The following is a 20,454-nucleotide window of genomic DNA, read 5'->3' as shown; positions in this document are numbered from 1 at the left end:
GGGGAATCTGCCAGATTCCCTCTCACTAACATACAGGAACAGTGTTTGCACAATAGGTCAGTTATGAGTGGGCTTTTTCTTCAGTATAGCTTCTCTGCACTTTATCTAGTGGAGTTTTTTTTGAAAGTGGTTTTTGTTTGGTTATTGTTAGTTTCCAAGGCTAATGTAGGCTTCCTCTGTTTTTATATTTTATTCACCATTTCAATGGGAATTGGTAGGTATCTGATTGAGGAAGAAAATAGGTGAGTTCTCTTTAGGAAGTTATTTATTTGTATTGCCACCTTTGTCTTGGTGTGTGTGCATGCATGTGCAAGTAGTCTCTTTTTTTCTCTCTGTTTTTATTTTAATCCCTCTAAGCCATTTTTTTTTCTGTAATTCTCTATGAGGGATGATTTTTAATGGGCATATTTAAGTTATTTTTATGTCACTGACATATTAGATGACCTTTTGTGCCCTGTTGTTTTATGTTTTTTTTTCTGTGATGTTTCCCCCTTGGTTTTCAGTCTTTTACTGTGTTTCTATGTTTGATTTGCCTCTTTCATAGGGATTATCTTCAGTACTATGACCTTGAAAGAGTATCTAAAACATCATTGAAACTTAATCTAATTATTATTTTAAAAAAGTTTTATTTATTTATTTGAAAGTCAGAATTACACAGAGAGAAGGAGAGGCAGAGAGAGAGGTCTTCCATCCGTTGGTTCACTCTCCAACTGGCCACAATGGCCAGAGCTTCACCAATCTGAAGCCAGGAGACAGGAACTTCTTCTGGGTCTCCCATGTGGGAGCAGGGACCCAAGGACTTGGGCCATCTTCTACTGCTTTCCCAGGCCATAGCAGAGAGCTGGATCAAAAGTGGAGCAGCCAGGACTTGAACCAGCACCATATGGGATGCCAGCACTGAGGGCGGCTGCTTTACCTGCTACGTCACAGCGCCAGCCCCTTTACCTAATTATTAAATTGAAAAAATATTTGCAATAGCATTTGACTCCACTACAGGAGGAATTTAGATTCATTTACTTCTTTTTTTAAGCCAAAGTAAGTCCTATAGATTCACATGATTATTGTTGGATTATTATTTTATATTGCATATTCTCCCTTTTAAGCATTGTTTTAAAATACTTCTTTCTTCCTTTATGAGAGAAAGGGAGAGAGAGAGAGAGAAAATTAACAAGCCCCATCCATTGGTTTGCTTCCCAAATACCTGCAACAGCTGGATCTGGGTTGGTTTGAAGCTAGAAACTGAAAACTCAGCCAAGGTCTCCCCTGTGGAGGGCAGGATTCCAAGTACTTGAGTCATCACTGATGCCTCCCAGAGTCTGCTTAAGCAGAACTGGAGTCAGGAGCTGGAGCCGAGAATTGAACCCAGGTATTCCAATGTGGGATACTGGAGTCCTTATCAGTGACTTTATCTGCTAGATTATTATTTTTTTAAAAAATATTTTGCTTTTGATGGCAAGTATTTTTTTTTTGTTTTGTTTTTTATTTTTGACAGGCAGAGTGGACAGTGAGAGAGAGAGAGAGACAGAGAGAAAGGTCTTCCTTTGCCGTTGGTTCACCCTCTAATGGCCGCCGCGGTAGCACGCTGCGGCCTGCGCACCGCGCTGTTCCGATGGCAGGAGCCAGGTGCTTCTCCTGGTCTCCCATGGGGTGCAGAGCCCAAACACTTGGGCTATCCTCCACTGCACTCCCTGGCCACAGCAGAGAGCTGGCCTGGAAGAGGGGCAACCGGGACAGGATCGGTGCCCCGACCGGGACTAGAACCCGGTGTGCCGGCGCCGCAAGGCAGAGGATTAGCCTGTTGAGCCACGGCGCCGGCCTGTTTTTTTTTTTAAAGATTTATTCTATTTATTTGAAAGTCAGAGTTACACAGAGAAGAGAGGCAGAGAGAGAGAGAGAGAGAGGTCTTCCATCCAATGGTTCACTCCCCAATTGAGAGAGAGAGAGAGAGAGAGAGAGAGAGGAAGAGAGGTCTTCCATCCAATGGTTCACTCCCCAATTGGCCGCAATGGCCGGAACTGTGCCGATCTGAAGCCAGGAGCCAGGAGCTTCTTCCGGGTCTCCCACATTTGGTGCAGGGGCCCAAGGTCCTGGGCCATCCTGTACTGCTTTCCCAGGCCATAGCAGAGAACTGGATGGGAAGTGGAGCAGCCGGTCTCGAAATGGCACCCATATGGGATGCCAGCGCTTCAGGCCAGGGTGATAACCCACTGCACCGCAGCTCCAGCCCCTTACCTGCTAGATTAAATGTGTGCCCCTAATGATTATTTTTTTATTTTCTTCATTTTATCACGTAACAGCTACTGAATTCAGTTGTTACCCCTTCTTAATCTTAACGTCAACATCCTTAAGCATATTTTGTCTCATACATCATTTTCCTAGAGTTCATCCTTGAGTTGATGTCATTTTTATATTTCATTTTTGGTAGGTGAGGGAATATTTTTTTGTGTCTTGAACACTTCTGTTATCTGAGAGAATTAACTTTATCTTGCAGAACAACATTAATTGATAAGAGGATTCCAGAAAAGCATAATTAGGAGGCTGGACAATTTCTGTAGCATAACCTAAATGCAAATATTATAATTATGGATATAAAAATTACTAGCGTTCTATATAGAAGAACAACATGGGAGCAATGGAATTTACTGGCATTCAATGGCGGATTAATAATAGTTACAATGTTATTTCTGGAAATTCAAGAACCTCTAATGTTGTAGATAATTCTCAAAATCATAACGTGAAATTAATTTCAAGACCTGGAACAATTTTATCTTTGAATGAGATTGTGTGATACTGGCAATTTTCATTCAATTGCCACAGTATTTGTAACTCTTACTGAACCATTAAAGTTGGAATTGGCCAAAAGTTTACTTTCTCAAATTCCTATTTTGTTAGTGTATTTGCTTTATGTATGCATGGAGATAGATTACTCTATGATTGAGTGAAAGAGTAGATTACAAAATTTTATGCACATATACACATATTCTCTTTTTGTTCCTCTTCCTCTTTTTCTTTTCAGTAAGGAGATTGAAATTCACTGAGTACTTTGCAAGGGATTTTTAAAAATATTGTCTTATTTTACCCTTCCAAAACTTAATGATTAGTTTACGATCCACATTGTGCAGCTAAAGAAACTGATAATCTTAGATAGCAACTAATATGCTCAAGATTAACAGCTGGCTAAATGATAGTCAGAATTTAAATCCAGTTTCTTCTCTTTCCTTTTTACCTCAGTGCCTAGAAGCAATAAAGGGCTTTAGTCCTCTGGGCACCAGGATACTACAAACAAAGATGGGGGAAATAGGAAGTGATATTTGAGTTCAGTTGTATTACAGCATTTATTGAGCCTTCATTTTATACAGGTAAATGACCACTACTACTTTCTTTCTTTCTTTTTTTTTAAAATTTATTTGACAGGTAGAGTTATAGACAGTGAGAGAGAGAGACAGAGAGAAAGGTCTTCCTTCCGCTGGTTCACTCCCCAAATGGCCGCTATGGACAGCGTGCACCGATCCGAAGCCAGGAGCTAGGGCTTCCTCCTGGTCTCCCATGCAGGTGCAGGGGCCCAAGCACTTGGACCATCCTCCACTGTTCTCCTGGGCCACAGCAGAGAGCTGGACTGGAAAAGGAGCAACTGGATCTAGAACCCAGTGCCCATATGGGATGCCGGCACCGTAGGAGGTTTAACCAAGTGAGCCATGGCGCTGGCCACGACCACTACTACTACTTGCAAGGAGATTTAAGTAAGGCAGATTTATAAACTTAAAATTCTAATTGTAAAGGTAGGAAAATAATTTCTACTAAAGTAGAAAGTAGTATAAATGAAGAATTGATTCATTTTCTAGTGGAAGGGATGGGGAGAAGGATGTGAGGGATAGCTGAGAAAGAAACAATATCTAAATATATCTTATATGAAATGATATATAAAAAATACCTTGCCCAAAGGAGATGATGTCTAAACTGGGTTTGAAAGTTAAACAACATGTGTCTACTCTGTATATAATATGGAAGATATAAATGGTGTGGTGAGGGTAGAAGGGGTGTGTGAGAAATTACAAATGGTTAACTATCATCAAAACATAGTACTTATTTGTTTATTCAAAAATGCTTATTGACTGTCTACTAGGGTTTAGGTATTGTGTGAGATACTACAGCAAAAAGACCAGAGAGTTCTTGGAGTATACCTACCAAGTAGTATTGGGGATTGAAATTATAGAAGTAGGAAAAGGAAAAGAAATGAACCCAACAGGCATTGACTGCCAGGATAGGTTGGTGGAGTTTCCCCCTGTAGATGCTGTTGAGACACAGAAGCATGATGAGCAGGGTTATGACTTGATTGCAGTGGTGTTGAGGGAAATGTGAAAGCTGTGAGATTAGAGGTGGGAAGACTGGTTAGAGACCATTACTCCTTCTAGATGAGAGGAAAAGAAAAAGATGTATTTGAGCAATATCTTGGAAATAAAATTGCATTTAGTGTTGTGTGGATATGAGTGATTAAAGTAGCAAAGAAGCGTGAATCTCAGGTTTGTTATTTTAGTGGCTGGGTAGATAGGAGTACTTTTTCACAGGATCAGACCTACAGAAGTAATAATAGATTACAGGAGGAAGAAATAAATTGAGTTTTGAATAAGATAAACAGTTTGAAGAACTTGTGTAATCCCAAATTTTTATAAAATATGTTTTAATCACCTAAAGTAATATAGAAAACCACTGTAGGACAAAGTAGAAACAGTATTTTGTAAAACATTTTCTTTCACTTTGTAACCTCATTCAAGACAACTTTTCCCTCCCTAAACAAACATGATGTCAAACAGTGCTGATCACAATCTCTGAAGATGCAATGTTGAAGGCCCAGGGCTGTGGTGTAGTGGGTTAAAGCCCCAGCCTACAGTGCTGGCATCCCATATGGGTGCTGGTTTGAGTTCTGGCTGCTCCACTTCTGATTCAGCCCCTCTGTGGCCTGGGAAAGCAGTAGAAGGTGGTCCAGGTCCTTGGTCCCCACCCACGTTGGGGACCCAGAAGAAACTCCTGACTCCTGGCTTTGGATCAGCTCAGCTTCAGCCGTTGAGGCCACTTGGGGAGTGAACCAGTGGATGGAAATCCTCTCTATCTCTCTCTCTGTCTCTACCTCTCTCTGTAACTCTGTCTTTCAAATAAATAAAATGTATCTTTTTAAAAAAGATTCAACGTGCATGCCACAATCCTGAATATAAAAATCCCAAAGATCAAAATCCCTAAAATCTGAAATCCTGAAAATCTAACTGTGAAAGATTAAAGCCTGAATGTTGGAGTCTGAAGGTGGAAATCCCAAAAATCACAATTCCTGTTTTTTAAAATGCTGTATTAAGAGGGATAGAAAGCTAAATCTTGAGGAAGAGATTGGCTGTATGACATGGTGGTGATGAAAGCTTCAGTTGAAAAGTACATCATTTGTCTGCACAGGCATTCCTTCCAGCTGATGAAATTCCAGGAGCTTTTAATTAATTAAAATTGTGTTTGCTTGAGGAAGCCAGCAAAGTTACTAACTAGTTCAAAAACACTTATGTGAATGGTAAAATAAGATTATATGTAATTGGGCCGGCACCGTGGCTCAACAGGCTAATCCTCCGTCTTGTGGCGCCGGCACACCGGGTTCTAGTCCCGGTCGGGGCACCGATCCTGTCCCGGTTGCCCCTCTTCCAGGCCAGCTCTCTGCTGTGGCTAGGGAGTGAAGTGGAGGATGGCCCAAGTACTTGGGTCCTGCACCCCATGGGAGACCAGGATAAGCACCTGGCTCCTGCCATCGGAACAGCGTGGTGCGCCGGCCGCAGCGCGCTACCGCGGCGGCCATTAGAGGGTGAACCAACGGCAAAAGGAAGACCTTTCTCTCTGTCTCTCTCTCTCACTGTCCACTCTGCCTGTAAAAAAAAAAAAAAAAAAAAAAGATTATATGTAATTGTGTTGCTGTTTGCTCACCAGTATCCATTCTGACAAAGTTGTTGTCTGTATCTGAGTGCATTCATAGTGGATTTCTGAGTACTCCAAACATAGAAGCATGGCACAGAAGATGCAAAAATTTAGTAGGGAATGCTCACGTTAGTGCATACTGAATCATATAAGAAGTTGTACGAGAGTAGTGCGATACAGAAAATGAATGTGAAAGTATTCTCTGAGGAGAGTCCAAACTCTAAAAGAAAAAAAAAAAAAAACATCTACTCATGATGGTACAAGACTTTGAAATACAGAGCATGATCATGTGAGTCGGTTAACTCATGCATGGCCTCTGAGATATTGCCCTGAGTTTATCCTTGTCATCCACATGGATTTAATTTTTTTTAAAGTTTTTTTTCTTTTCTTTTTTAATCAGTTTTTTTGCAACTATTTTAAATTTTTAACATTAATTTTTATGATTTGCTACATCATCTTCACATCATTTTCAATACTTGAAGTTTTAAATTGTCTAAAGACTTCTAGAGAGATCTAAATCATTTTAAGCATTTTTTTGCAATCTCTACACAAGTGTATTATCACAATGTTGACTTTGTGTGTGTTGTACATGTACAGGAAAACATTAAAAGTTCCTCAGTAAATGAGGACATGTCCTTTTGGTCCATCTGCTTTTATGAACTATCTCAACTCTGTTACCTGCATTGTGGTGACCCATAAAAGTTTTTGTTGTTCTTTTTAAAATTCATTTATTTAGTTGAGAGGCAGAGTGACTGAGAGAAAGAGGGAGAGACACAGAGAGAATGATCCATTTTCTGGTTCACTTTCCAACTGCCTGCAACAGTCATTTGGTGCTGGTTTAGACTCAAGCCAGGAGCCTGGAACTCTATCAGGGTCTCCCCATAGGTGGCAGGGTCCCAAGCACTTGGGCTGTCTTCTGCTACTTTCCCAGGCTTGGGAGCAGAATCAGAAGTGGAGCAGCGAAGATGCCATCTAGTACTTTGATAAGATGTTGTCGTTGCAAGAAGCGACTTAACCTGCTGTGCCATGGCTCAGGTCTCCCATTGCAGTTTTTGATCAATCTCCTCAAAAGACGTAGGTTGTTGATCATGCATTCCAATGACCAGAGTTATAAAGCTAAGTGTATACAGTTAATAGCCAGAGTGATGTGCATTTATGCGTTTTGCTCTTTGACCTGTTTATCTGTTCATAACTGTAAGACCCATAATGCTGCTGTGAGTATTCCTGAGTTTAGGGCTGGCATTGTGGCACAGTGGGTTAACGCCCTGGCCTGAAGTGCCGGCTTCCCATATGGGTGCTGGTTCAAGACCCAGCTGCTCCACTTCCTATCCGGCTCTCTGTTATGGCCTGGGATAGCAGTAGAAGATGGCCCAAGTCCTTGGGCCCCTGCACCTGCGTGGGAGACCCAGAAGAAGCTCCTGGCTCCTGGCTTCGGATCAGCACAGCTCCAGCCATTGTGGCCAACTGGGGAGTGAACCATTGGATGGAAGACCTCTCTCTCTCTCTGCCTCTCCTCTCTCTGTGTAACTCTTTCAAATAAATAAATAAATCTTAAAAAAAAAACCCTGAATTTATGCTTGCAAAGTATGTATGCTGTTATTGCCTATTTTTGTGTAAAGTTGCATATGAAGTTTTCTGTCATTTTCATATGTTTCTCAAATAAACCCCTTTTGAAAATGCAAATAAACATCTTTTAAACAATTTTTAAATTACTTTTCCAGAATTATATTTTTGGGGTTTTGATCTTTCAAGATCTTATACTTCAGGGATTTTGATCTTTCAGGATTTCAACTTTTAGGATCATGGTGTTCCAGATTGTGTCTTTTGGGATTCTGACACAAACCCATGGGTAGTTACAAAGTAAGCTTTGCAGCTAATAAGATTTCTAGTTTTTTTTTTAAAAGATTTTTATTTTTTAAAATTGTAATTAGATTTTAGCAAAGTTATAGTTCATAGATATAATTCTGAGAATATAATGATATTCCCTTCCCTATCTCTCCTTCCCATTTCCCTTCCCTCTCCCTTTCTTTCTTTAGTTTTTGAGATAGCATATTTAAATTTAGTTACAAAAAAGGCTTTTTTAAAAATTTAATTTTATTTATTCGAAAGGCAGAGTTACAGGGAGAGAGGGAGAGATATCTGCTGGTTTATTCCCCAAATGGCTGCAACGGCCAGGACTGGGCCAGGCTGAAGCCAGGAGCCAGGCACTTCTTTGGGTCTCCCACATGGGTGCAAAGGCCCAAACACTTGAGCCACCTTCTACTGCCTTCCTAGGTTAGCAGGGAGCTGTATCAGAGGTGGATCAGTGGAGACTCAAATCAACACCCAAATGGCATGCTGGCACTGTAGGCAGTGGCTTAACCTGATATACCACATCACCAGCCACAGTAAAAAGGTTTAATACTTCACCAAATAAGAAGTTTAACAAGTAAAAAGCAAAAAGAATCTAGTTTAGTGGGAAATTTTTAATTTTTGAAGCATTGTGAGTAGTGTAAAGTAGCTCTCTCCTAGTCTTTAATGTCAGAAAGTGAGAGGAGAGCTGTATCTTCTGGTCAAAATCAGAATCTCTTTGGGATATTTCACAGTAGAAGTTATCACTAACAAGGTAGAGGCCATGGGCTTTTTATGCTGGTCTCATTGTCCTTAGCATTGGACTTCTCATTCATCCAGATTATTTTTTCCTAAAGAAGGACAGCAATCTGGCGCACAAGGGTCCCTGCCCTTGAAGAATTTTTAACTGATAATTTATTCATTTTAAAAAGATTTTATTTATTTCAAAGGCAGAGTTACAGAGGGAGAGAGAGAGAGAGAGAGAGAGAGAGAGGCAGAGAGAGAAGAGGAGCAGCTGGGACTTGAACTGGCACCCATGTGGGATGCTGGCACTGCATGCAGTGGCTTTACCTGCTACACCACAGCACTGGCCCCCAAGCAAGTTCTTTAAAGATTCATCAGTTGAGACATTCTACTTTTTTTTTTTTTATAGGCAGAGTGGACAGTGAGAGAGAGAGAGACAGAGAGAAAGGTCTTCCTTTGCCGTTGGTTCACCCTCCAATGGCCGCTGCAGCCGATCCGAAGCCAGGAGCCAGGTGCTTCTCCTGGTCTCCCATGCGGGTGAAGGGCCTAAGGACTTGGGCCATCCTCCACTGCACTCCTGGGCCACAGCAGAGAGCTGGACTGGAAGAGGAGCAACCAGGACTGAATCCGGTGCCCCGACCGGGACTAGAACCTGGGGTGCCAGCGCTGCAGGTGGAGGATTAGCCTACTGAGCCACGGCGCCGGCCGAGACATTCTACTTTTAAAGTCTTCAGTTATCCTCTTCTGATGTCCTTCTGTAGACTCCTGGGATACTCTTCCCATTTTCTTTTAGCATTTAGCTCAAATGTTCTCTTTCTAATCCAACTTTTCATGATCTTCTATACCTTAAACAATCATGTTGATAACTCTTCCAGCATCTATCTATCTATCTATCTATCTATCAAATTGCTAATCAGAATATTCTTTCTTTTTTTTAAAAGACATTTATTTATTTAGAAGGCAGAGTTACAGAGAGGCAGAGGCAGAGAGAGAAAAATCTTCCATATGCTGGTTCACTGCCCAATGGCCATAATGGTCAGAGCTGGGCTGATCCAAAGCCAGGAGCCAGGAGCTTCTTCTGGGTCTCCCACATGGGTGCAGGGGCCTAAGCACTTGGACCATCTTCTACTGCTTTCCCAGGCCATAGCAGGGAGCTGGATCAGAAGTGGAGCTAGCTGGGTCTTGAACTGGCACCCAGATGGGATGCCAGCACTGCAGGCAGTAGCTTTACCTGCTATGCCACAGAGCTGGCCCCACATTTTTATTTATTGGATAAGCAGAAGGAGAGAGACAGAGACAGAGATCTCCATCTGCCAGTTTACTACCCAGATGCCTGCAACAGATGAGGTCAGGAGCCTAGACCCCCATCCAGGTCTCCCACATGAGTGGCAGTGACCCAAGTACCTGAGCCATTATGTTCTGCTTACCAGGCTGCATTAGCTGGGAGTTGTATTAAAAAGTGGTATATCTGGAACTTAAACCAGCACTCTGGTATGGGATGTGGGCATCCCAAGAAGGGACTTAACATGCTGTGCCACAATGTCCAACCACCCTGAGGAATTTTTGGAGTAATAGAAGAGATTACTCTGGTTCAGATTCTGACTATATAATTTATTGGTTGCATAACCTTGGACAATTTATTTTCTGACCTTTAGTTTCTTCTGGAACAAACAATCCCCAAGTCCCAATGGCTTAAAATACTGAAGGTATTACTAAAATACTGAAGGTTTACGTCATTTGGACTATATATTTGTTGTTTGTCAGGTGGGAGCTCTGCTCCACGTCATATTACTCCAGGACCATGTTAATGGAGCAGCTACCATCTAATTATAGAACATTTTTGATTCCTGTTTTAGAGGGAAAGAAAACTCTGGAGGGTTTCACACCAACAGCTAAGTTCTCTGTCTTAGAGCATTCAAGCCATTTCTGCCAATAATTTAATTGTTTAGAACTAGCCACGTGATCCCACCCACACACAAGTGAACCAGAAACTGCATTCCTACTGTGTGCCTGGAAAAGAGACAGAAATACTGTGTGAATAACAGTATTCAGGAATACTTTAACTCAGGCTGGTATGTGGATTAAATGGAACCTCATATATACCCAGTACAGGTACGAAAAAATGATTATAACTAATAATAATGTCATCATAGTAAGATATACACATGCAACTATATAAATTATGACATAAGGTGGAACTAATGACATTATTGTAAGGTTATAAGACTATATCATAATGTATATGAAAGCACATTACAAATAATAGAAAATTATACAAATACAAGTTGATATTATAATTATCTAATAGATATTAGAAGATACAGTGTTAGAACTTGGTTCAAGGTTGGAACTAGATATTTTGTAGTTATTTCGGAAGAAGTAATGGTTCAAGTTGTAAGTGTGGATGAGGTGTGTAAGAGCTAGAATAAATAGTGAGAAATGCAAGGAATGCTGGAGGGGTAGATCTGGAGCATGATCACAATTTGGAACTCAGACGGAAATATCACAGATCAAGAATAAATTTCCAAAAAGGAAGGAAGAAAATGGTATTGCACAATGCTATAAAAAAATTAAGGGAAGAATAGTTTCAGTAAAGAAAATCAATAATATAGAATGTCACCAAGGGGCAAGCATTTGGCCTACCAGTTAAGGTACCAGTTAAGATGCCAGTGTTCCATATCAGTATGCTTAACTCTAGCCTAATGCTAATGCAGACCCCAGGAAGCAGTGATGATGGCTCAAGTGGCTGAGTCAGGGCCACCCATAGAGGAGACCTGGATTGAGTTCCTAAGCCCTAGTTTTGGTGCCCTCCAATTCCTGCCGCTGACCATTGCAGGCATTTGCAGAGTAAACCAGCAGATGAGTCTCGGTCTTGGTCTCGGTCTCGGTCTCTGTTTATCTCCCTCCCTCTCTCTCTGCCTCTCAAATAAATAATCAAAATAATTTTAAATATTTAAGATATTGAGCTTCAGTTCAATGGAGTGTTAAAAATAATATTACTGGGGCCGTTGCCGTGGCTCACTTGGCTAATGCTCCACATGCGGCGCTGGCATCTCATATGGGCGCTGGGTTCTAGTGCCGGTTACTCCTCTTCCAGTCCTGCTCTGTGCTGTGGCCCGGGAGTGCAGTGGAGGATGGCCCAAGTGCTTGGGTCCCTGCACCCACATGGGAGACCAGGAGGAAGCACCTGGCTCCTGGCTTCAGATCGGCACAGCGCCGGCTGTAGCGGCCATTTGGGGGGTGAACCAACGGAAGGAAGACCTTTCTCTCTCTCACTAACTCTACCTGTCAAATAAAATACTACTTTAAAAAGGATAATAGTATTAATTTAGAGTTGTCTGTGTGCCAAATGTTTCTCTAATAGCAATTTTGTGAAGCAGCTATTATAAAATCCATTGTTAGAGATGAAATTTTCAAAGCTGTGAGTAAAGCTTGCAAAACAAAACTTAACCAGTCAGTGACAGTTTGAATTTGAACTCAAGCTGGAAAAGCAAAACAAACTTTACTATATAAAAACAATAAAATAAAATATTCAGAAACCTGGAAAAACCTGAAGGCATTTTTTATAATAATCAAAATTGATTGTTTAGGTACTTTATAATTATTAGATGAAATATATATATAATGAGGATCAACCTTGAAGTCAAAATGCGTTTTAGAAGAAATAGACAATTTGTTTTATATTGGTTTAAAAAGATGTTTTAGAATACTATTGTGAGACTAGTAAATCTGTATGTTTGAGTGGGTACTTTACAAAACAGGAATCCTTAAAAAAATGATTGAAAATGATTGAAAAAATGGTTTAATAGTTATCATCTGAAAAAGATGATATTTTTGTCCACAATTTTGTTTTAATTATATTGCTGGTATTCCTTCTTAATGGACATGGTGTATCCCTTACATCATCAAGATTAAGTATACTTTATGTCCTTTTCTTAATTTTTATGTCAACCTATTAATAAAGTAAAATGTGGATGCTGCAACTTGTAGACATAGGGATTCTAGCATAGTATTTTCTCCAGCTGGCTATCCGGCCTTTGATAAGCCCCTTAACTATTTTACTATTTAAAAAATGAAAAGTTTGAACTGGTTAATTGCTTCCCCCATGTGTTTTTTGTCCCACTGAGATACACTTGAGGGCATACTCATGTGATCATACTCCGATTAGGTTTATAGAGTATGAAATAGATGGTACAGGATACACATTATATTCAGTGCCTGGTGCTAGATATAACTCCACCTTTTTCCTCTCATTCAGGAAAACATGTTGGAAAACAGATAAACAAAAGTGATGCTATTAAATAATGCTAAATTCAATCCATCCTGTTTTTCTTTGTAATCCTTACTCTCAAACTTTGTCATCTTTAGACAATTTTTGGTAAGACATCTCATGTCTATTATTTTTTTCACTGGTAGGTGGTGACTTATGTTATACTAGATATTCTACAAGACCTTTGTTAGTTCTGAAATTACCTATTGATATAATTCTATTACTCTTAAACATTTCTAATTCCTTGACTATTCTACTAGCAGATTTTTCCTAGTAAGCACCCATGAATTAATATACCATACATGATATGGATTCAGTAAATTTTGAGTGAATTTATCAGTGAAATAATTATCCTTTTCTTGAGATAGCATTAATTTAGAATTTATTTTCTTTTCCCTTAGCAGCAAGACATATGCTTTGTGATGCTAAGAAGATCCACTTTCAAAAATCTGAAATAACTAGTTTCCTTCACTTTGATAAAATAGTGTAAAAGTTTACATTTTTCCACTGACTAAAGCAAATAGGATATGCACTAATTGCCTCTAGAAATGACAATTTTCGATATTATTTTCTCACCATTATGTTGTTTCCTAAGCATTATAAGATGAATTATAATCGTATTCCTTTTTTAATGGCTCATTTATTAAACAAATATTTATTAAACATTTACTGTACTTGCTATGTACCAAGCAGTGTACCAGACCAGCAGTACTCGATATGTCAACTGTGGATCCTTATAGTCTCTGAGACTGTTTTTTTTTTTTTTTTTTTTTTGGACAGGCAGAGTGGACAGTAGAGGGAGACAGAGAGAAAGGTCTTCCTTTTTGCCGTTGGTTCACCCTCCAATGGCCGCCGCGGTTGGCGTGCTGCGGCCGGCGCACTGCGCTGTTCTGATGGCAGGAGCCAGGTGCTTCTCCTGGTCTCCCATGGGGTGCAGGGCCCAAGCACTTGGGCCATCCTCCACTGCACTCCCTGGCCACAGCAGAGAGCTGGCCTGGAAGAGGGGCAACCGGGACAGGATCGGTGCCCCGACCGGGACTAGAACCCGGTGTGCCGGCGCCGCAAGGTGGAGGATTAGCCTACTGAGCCGCGGCGCCGGCTTCTGAGACTCTTTCAAGCATTCACAAAGCCAAACAATTTTCCTTCCTTCCTTCCTTCCTCCCTTCCTTCCTTCCTTTCTTTCTTTTTTTTTTTTTTTTGCCAGGCAAAGTTAGACAGTGAGAGAGAGAGAGAGAGAAAGGTCTTCCTTCCGTTGGTTCACTCCCCTAATGGCCGCTACAGCTGGTGCTGCGCTGATCTGAAGCCAGGAGCCAGGTGCTTCCTCCTGGTCTCCCATGTGGGTGCAGGGCCCAAGCACTTGGGCCATCCTCCACTGCCCTCCCGGACCTCAGCAGAGAACAGGACTGGAAGAGGAGCAACCGAGACTAGAACCTGGGGTGCCGGCTCTGCAGGTGGAGGATTAGCCGAGTGAGCCAGGGTGCCAACCTAAGCCAAACAATTTTCATTTTAATACTAATTGACATTTTCATTTGTTCATTTGTTTTCAGTTGTGTGACATTTGCAGTGATGGGGCAAAATCACAATGAATGAAACTGCTGGTGTCTTAGTGTGAATCAAAGCAGCAAATTTTATTGAGTCATTTTTTTTTTCTACTAACGTAAACACAGGGGGGAAAGACAGCTTCAGTTGGAATGACTTGATGAAGTGGCAAAATTTATATTTTATTAAATCTTGATGCCTGAGTACATATCTTTTTAATATTCTGTGTGAAGAAGTAGGAAGTAATCCATTAAAAAGTGACTCTATGTACCAAAGCACTATGGTTGTCTCCAGGAAAAGCATTTGTACAATTATTTGAGACATCATTTTACTTGAAAGAATTATAACCAAATAGGGTTATTTAGATGAGTATTCGATAAGAATTTTTCGGGGCTGGCACTGTGGCATAGTAGGCTAAGCCTCTGCCTGCAGCTCGACATCCCATATGGGTATCAGTTTGTGTCCCGCTGCTCCACTGTGATCCAGCTCTCTGCTATGGTCTGAAAAGCAGTAGAAGATGGCCCAAGTGCTTGGGCCCCTGAACCTGTGTGGGAGACCTGGAGGAAGCTCCTGGTTCCTGGCTTCGGATGGGCCTAGCTCCAGCAATTGTAGCCAATTGGGGAGTGAACCAGTTAATGGAAGACCTTTCTCTCCATCTCTCCTTTTCTCTATCTGTAACTCTACCTCTCAAATAAATAAAGAAATAAATCTTTAAAAAATATTTTTTTCATAAATGAACAAAGTGATTCCATCACTTCAAGGAAAACACTAAAAATATTTCTTGTCAATTTGAGCTTTCAGGTTAAAATAAAATTTTACTTTTTAAAAATAGTAATTTTTCTAAATTATTATTTGTAACCCTTAATTTCAATTAATTTAATTAACCAATTTTTCTATTATGTTTTAAATTTAATTTTTCTTAATTATTTTAATTCTAATATTTAAAATTTTCTTGATAGTAATTTTTAATATAATATATATTACTAGGTGTAATTACATAAACACAAGGTATTTGGAGGTGTGTAAGGGATCAAGAGATTTAAGAATGGGAAGTGATTGTGGCATAAAAATGAACAGGGCAGTGTTTTAGCCTAGTAGTTAAGACATGAATTAAGACACCTGTGTCCTTTATATGACTAACTGGATTCTGAATCTAGCTTCCTTCTTTGCCTTCTTTTTTAAGATTCATTATTTATTTTAGAGAGTTACAGAGAGAAGGAGAGACAGAGAGATCTTCCATCAGCTGGTTCACTCCCCAGATGGCCTCAATGCCCAAGGCTGGGCCAGGCCAAAGCCTGGAGCCAGGAGCTTCATCTGCATCTCCCTATGGGTGCAGGGGCCCAAGCACTTGGACCATCTACCGCTGCTTTCCCAGGCAGATTAGCAGGGAGCCAGATTGGAAGTGGAACGATCGGGACTTGAATCAGCACCTAGATGGATGTCAGCACTGTAGATGGCAGCTTAACCTGCTGTGGCACATGCAGGCCCCTCCAGCTTCCTTTTAACACAGATCAGGGAGGCAGTGGTGATAGCTTAAGTAGTTGAGTCCCTTGCATTCACTTGGGAGACCTGGATTAAATTCCTGGCTCCTGGTTTAGGCCTGGCCCCAGTCCCAGCTGTTACAGGTATTTGGGGAATGAACCAGTGGATTGGGGGGATCTCTCTCTCTCTCTGATACATTAAAAAAATAAAAAAAAAATAGAGGACTGAAAATGAAAACAGTCCTCTTTTTTTTTTTTTTTTTTTTTTTTTAACAGGCAGAGTGGACAGTGAGAGAGAGAGAGAGAGAGACAGAGAGAAAGGTCTTCCTTTTTGCCATTGGTTCACCCTCCAATGGCTGCCGCGGCTGGCGCGCTGTAGCCGGCGCACTGCGCTGATCAGAAGGCAGGAGCCAGGTGCTTATCCTGGTCTCCCATGGGATGCAGGACCCAAGCACTTCCTCCACTGCACTCCCTGGCCATAGCAGAGAGCTGGCCTGAAAGAGGAGCAACTGGGACAGAATCCGGCACCCCGACTGGGACTAGAACTTGGTGTGCCAGCGCCACAAGGCGGAGGATTAGCCTATTGAGCCGCTGTGCCGGCCAGAAAACAGTCCTCTTTCATACATCTTTTCTTTGGTTCTAGGCACCTATATTATCCCTATCACGTATTCTCCAAAAGTTGGAAGCAATTCTTCTTCTACTGAAATCCAAAGCACTTTCTTTATTTCTACCCTCGTTGAGGCGTTTAGCACATGTCTTAAGTTCCCTTCCAGGCTAGTGTGTTTTTTGTTTTGTTTTGTTTTTGTTTTTAAAGATTTATTTATTTACTTGAGAGTCAGAGTTACACAGAGAGGAGGAGGAGAGGCAGAGAGAGAGAGAGAGAGAGGTCTTCCATCCGCTGGTTCACTCTCCAGATGGCCATAATGGCCAGAGCTGCGTCGATCCGAAGCCAGGAGGCCGGAGCTTCTTCCAAGACTCCCATGTGGGTGCAGGGGCCCAAGGACTTGGGACATCTTCTACTGCTTTCCAGGCCATAGAAGAGAGCTGGATCGGAAGTAGAGCAGCCAGGACTAGAACTGGTATCCATATAAGATGCCAGCACTGCAGGCTGCAGCTTTACCTGCTACGCCACAGTGCCAGCCCCAGGCTGGTGTGTTTTTGATAGCACAGAATGTATTTTGCGTAGTCATCATCCCTTGATATGCTGTTTTCCATTGCTATAGGAATTTGTATAGGTGAATTGAGTAACTTTTTTTTTTTGACAGGCAGAGTGGACAGTGAGAGAGAGAGAGACAAAGAGAAAGGTCTTCCTTTTGCCGTTGGTTCACCCTCCAATGGCCACTGCGGCCAGCGCGCTGCGCTGATCCAAAGGCAGGAGCCAGGTGCTTCTCCTGGTCTCCCATGGGGTGCAGGGCCCAAGCACTTGGGCCATCCTCCACTGTACTCCCTGGCCACAGCAGAGAGCTGGCCTGGAAGAGGAGCAACCGGGACAGAATCTGATGCCCCGACCGGGACTCGAACCCGGTGTGCCGGCACTGCAAGGCGGAGGATTAGCCTATTGAGCCGCGGCGCCGGCCTGAATTGAGTAACTTTTAACAATTCCATATCTTAAAATCACTTAACTCTAAATGGTTTCAAAAATTGGCTAGGGATTCTGAATCTATAGGGTTGGGTTAGTGCCTAGCCCATGCTGAGTCCTTCAAGGACTGTTACCTTTAGGCTTTCTTTTTCTACCGTTTCCTTTAGGATGATTCGCTGTAGAAATGTACCAAAGAGTAGTAAGTTTTCTGGCATACATGGAAGTCTTTGGAGAATGGCCTGATACCACTCAATAGCGTTGGTATAAGAAGACTGTTAGAATTCTATAATATTACAATTCTATAATTCATATAATATGACAAATATTTAACACATCTAAATGATACTTTCTTCAGGCATATACTTACTATGTTCCAGGAATTGTTCCAAGTTTTTTTTTTTAATTTAATTTATTTAGTTATTTGAAAAAGCTACAGAGAGAGAGGGAGAGAACAAGAGAGCTTTCATTTACTGGTTCACTCTCTAGATGGCTGAAATGGCCAGAGCTGGGCCAGGCAGAAGCCTGGAGCCAGGACCTTCATCTGGGTCTTCCACATAGGTGGCAGGGGTCCAGACACTTGGGCCATCTTCATTGATTTTGCCAGGCACATTTCCTGCCATAAGCAGGGAGCTAGATTGGAAAGTGGAACAGCTGGGATGTGAGCTGGTGCTCTTATGGGATGCCGGTGTCGCAGGTAGTGACTTTACTTGTTATACCACAATGCCGTGCCTCTAAGTGCTTTTTAAAAAAGATTTTTTGATTTATTTAAAGGCAGAGCATAAGAGAGAGAGAGGGAGAGAATGAGAGAAGGAAAGAAAGAGAGAGAGAGATCTCCCATCCACAGGTTCACTTCCCAAATACTTGCAACAACATGGGCTGGGTCAGACTGACACCAGGAGCCAGGAACTCTCATCTGGGTTTCCCATTTTGATGGCAGGGGCCTAAGTACTTGGGCCATCCTCTGCTGCCTTCCCAGGTACATTAGCAGGGGTTTGGATTGGAAACAGGGCAGCTAGGACTCGAACTGGTGTTCCATTATGGGACGTTTATGTCACAAATGGTGGCTTAACCACACCGCAACTCTTACTCTGCTCTAAATGCTTTTTGTCATTGTTAACTAATGATTATTTTAGAGTTGAGGAAACTGTGGCATTGAGAGGGTTAGTGACTTGACCAAAGTCACAAAGGTAGATATGGGCACAGCCAGGATTCAAACTTTGGCAGTCTGGCACCACTGCTCACTTCACACATATCATTGTGATATCCCATTCTTTATGCAAATACATTGTATATTTCAGAACTATCGGTCAAGGTATTTTAGTTCACATACTACAAAAAAAATTAGTTGGGAAACACTAGCTAAAAAGTAATTTTGTTAAAACATTGCTGCATAAAAATACTGTTGAAAAAGTTTCACATAATATTGTGTGTTAGAACCATTTTAATGATTATTTTGTTCAGTGAAAGTGTAAGATGATGAGTTTGATTTAACCAAGGCATCCAGATGCACACATCTATTCTTTGGAACTGCTTTTAACTTTATATGTCAGGTACATATTTTCAGGGTAGTGTGTGAGTAGTGGCACTTTGCATTATTTTGCAAACTTGGCTGCTTTTTCAACCATCTTTGCAAGCATGAAAGTAATTAGGGTTATATAAAATCCTAACCGAAGAAACATGTTCTTTGTGGAATTTTGAAGTGGAGGACCTTGTGAAAAATTGTGCTTTTGGCATTCTTCCTCTTAAAAAAACTTCATTGCTCTAAAGTGTAATTACTTTAGCTGCTCAGCTTTGTTGGTGCTAATGTAGCACTTTTTGGGTCTGCTATCTAAAAAACTGGGCAAAACTAATTTGCCGCTAGATGGAGCCCTGGCTATTTGGGTAGGAAAAAAAAGGCCTTGCGGTCGGAACATTAAATCATGTAGTCATATCAAGTTGGAGGGCCCCCGGTATTTGCGGCCTTCACTTTTAATTGTAGAATGCATCTTTGTTCTTTGCCTGACCTGCAGAGTGACATCACTGCCTTTCTTCCTGTGCACTGGTTTTGACATAAGCCAGATGGCCATAGTGATCGGTAGGCGCCCAGGCCGCCTGGTACAGCAGTTGATGAAACAGAATAGGAAGACGTTTTATGGTCAGCTGCAGGAGCACAATGAGGCTGCAGCTTTGCTAAGTAATTACATTGACTGTGCACACTTTATTCCTCACAGGCAAGGATCTCAAGAAAAAAATGGGTTTTTATTTATAGTGTTGTGAGGTATAGACCTTTGATCTTTTATTAGTCAGTAGTCTGCTCCAAAGGCATGCTCTCTTTCCCCTGCTCTGCAGTCACTCGTGAAAATGACATGTTTATTTATGTTTAATGGTTCTTTCAGGCTGTGCATCGTGATACTTACCTTCCTTCTTCCTCCCCTTTGTCTCCAGTTAGTAACATAAAAATGTTTTAGTTTTGTAGTGAGTTTAGTTTGGAGAAGTCAGAGTTCAGGCATGTTAATACAAGCAGATTTCTGTCAGATATACTCCAGAGTGATTTGGTAAAATATATTACTGTTTATTATGTGTTTGTTCTTCAAGGAGGTCAGCGGAATCCATGAACAGACTTTTATTTTGGAGTGGGGGTGGAGGTGGTGGTCAGGAAATGAACAAGACATTAATTTTATATCCATTTTTGGACATTTAGTGGCTAAAGCCACTTAAAATGCTAATTTTAAATAACATGAAGAAGTTGATCCTAATCTAGTTTTTTCCATTTCATTTGAAAGTTAATCTTTAGCAACTGAAATATTGTACAGAACTTTTAAGAAATCTTAAGAACTGAACTTTTATCTAAAGCGATAACCCTAATACAGTTTTGAGATTCTTCCACTAGATTTGTTTCCAAAGAATTAAAAAAATTTAACCCATTTTAATAATAGGTCATGAATATTGTTCACTGACTTGATCTAGAAATTATAAATCATAAAATTGAATGAAAAATCACATTTGCTTTTCTTTGTTCATATTCAACACTATTTCTGAAGTCTTTCAGTTGTCCTTAGGTTTCTTGGTTCTCTGTTTAAAAAATGAAA

General features: G+C 41.0%; 1 protein-coding gene across 1 annotated transcript in view; it reads left to right on the top strand.

Moving 5' to 3' along the window:
* MSRB3 (methionine sulfoxide reductase B3) overlaps positions 1–20,454 on the top strand; it is a 208,780-nt gene that overhangs the window by 20,227 nt on the left and 168,099 nt on the right. The gene's annotated exons all lie outside the window — the stretch shown is intronic.

Source organism: Lepus europaeus, chromosome 10, assembly GCF_033115175.1.
Source record: "Lepus europaeus isolate LE1 chromosome 10, mLepTim1.pri, whole genome shotgun sequence".
NCBI classification, from domain to species: domain Eukaryota; kingdom Metazoa; phylum Chordata; class Mammalia; order Lagomorpha; family Leporidae; genus Lepus; species Lepus europaeus.
This window is presented reverse-complemented; position numbering and strand designations above follow the sequence as displayed.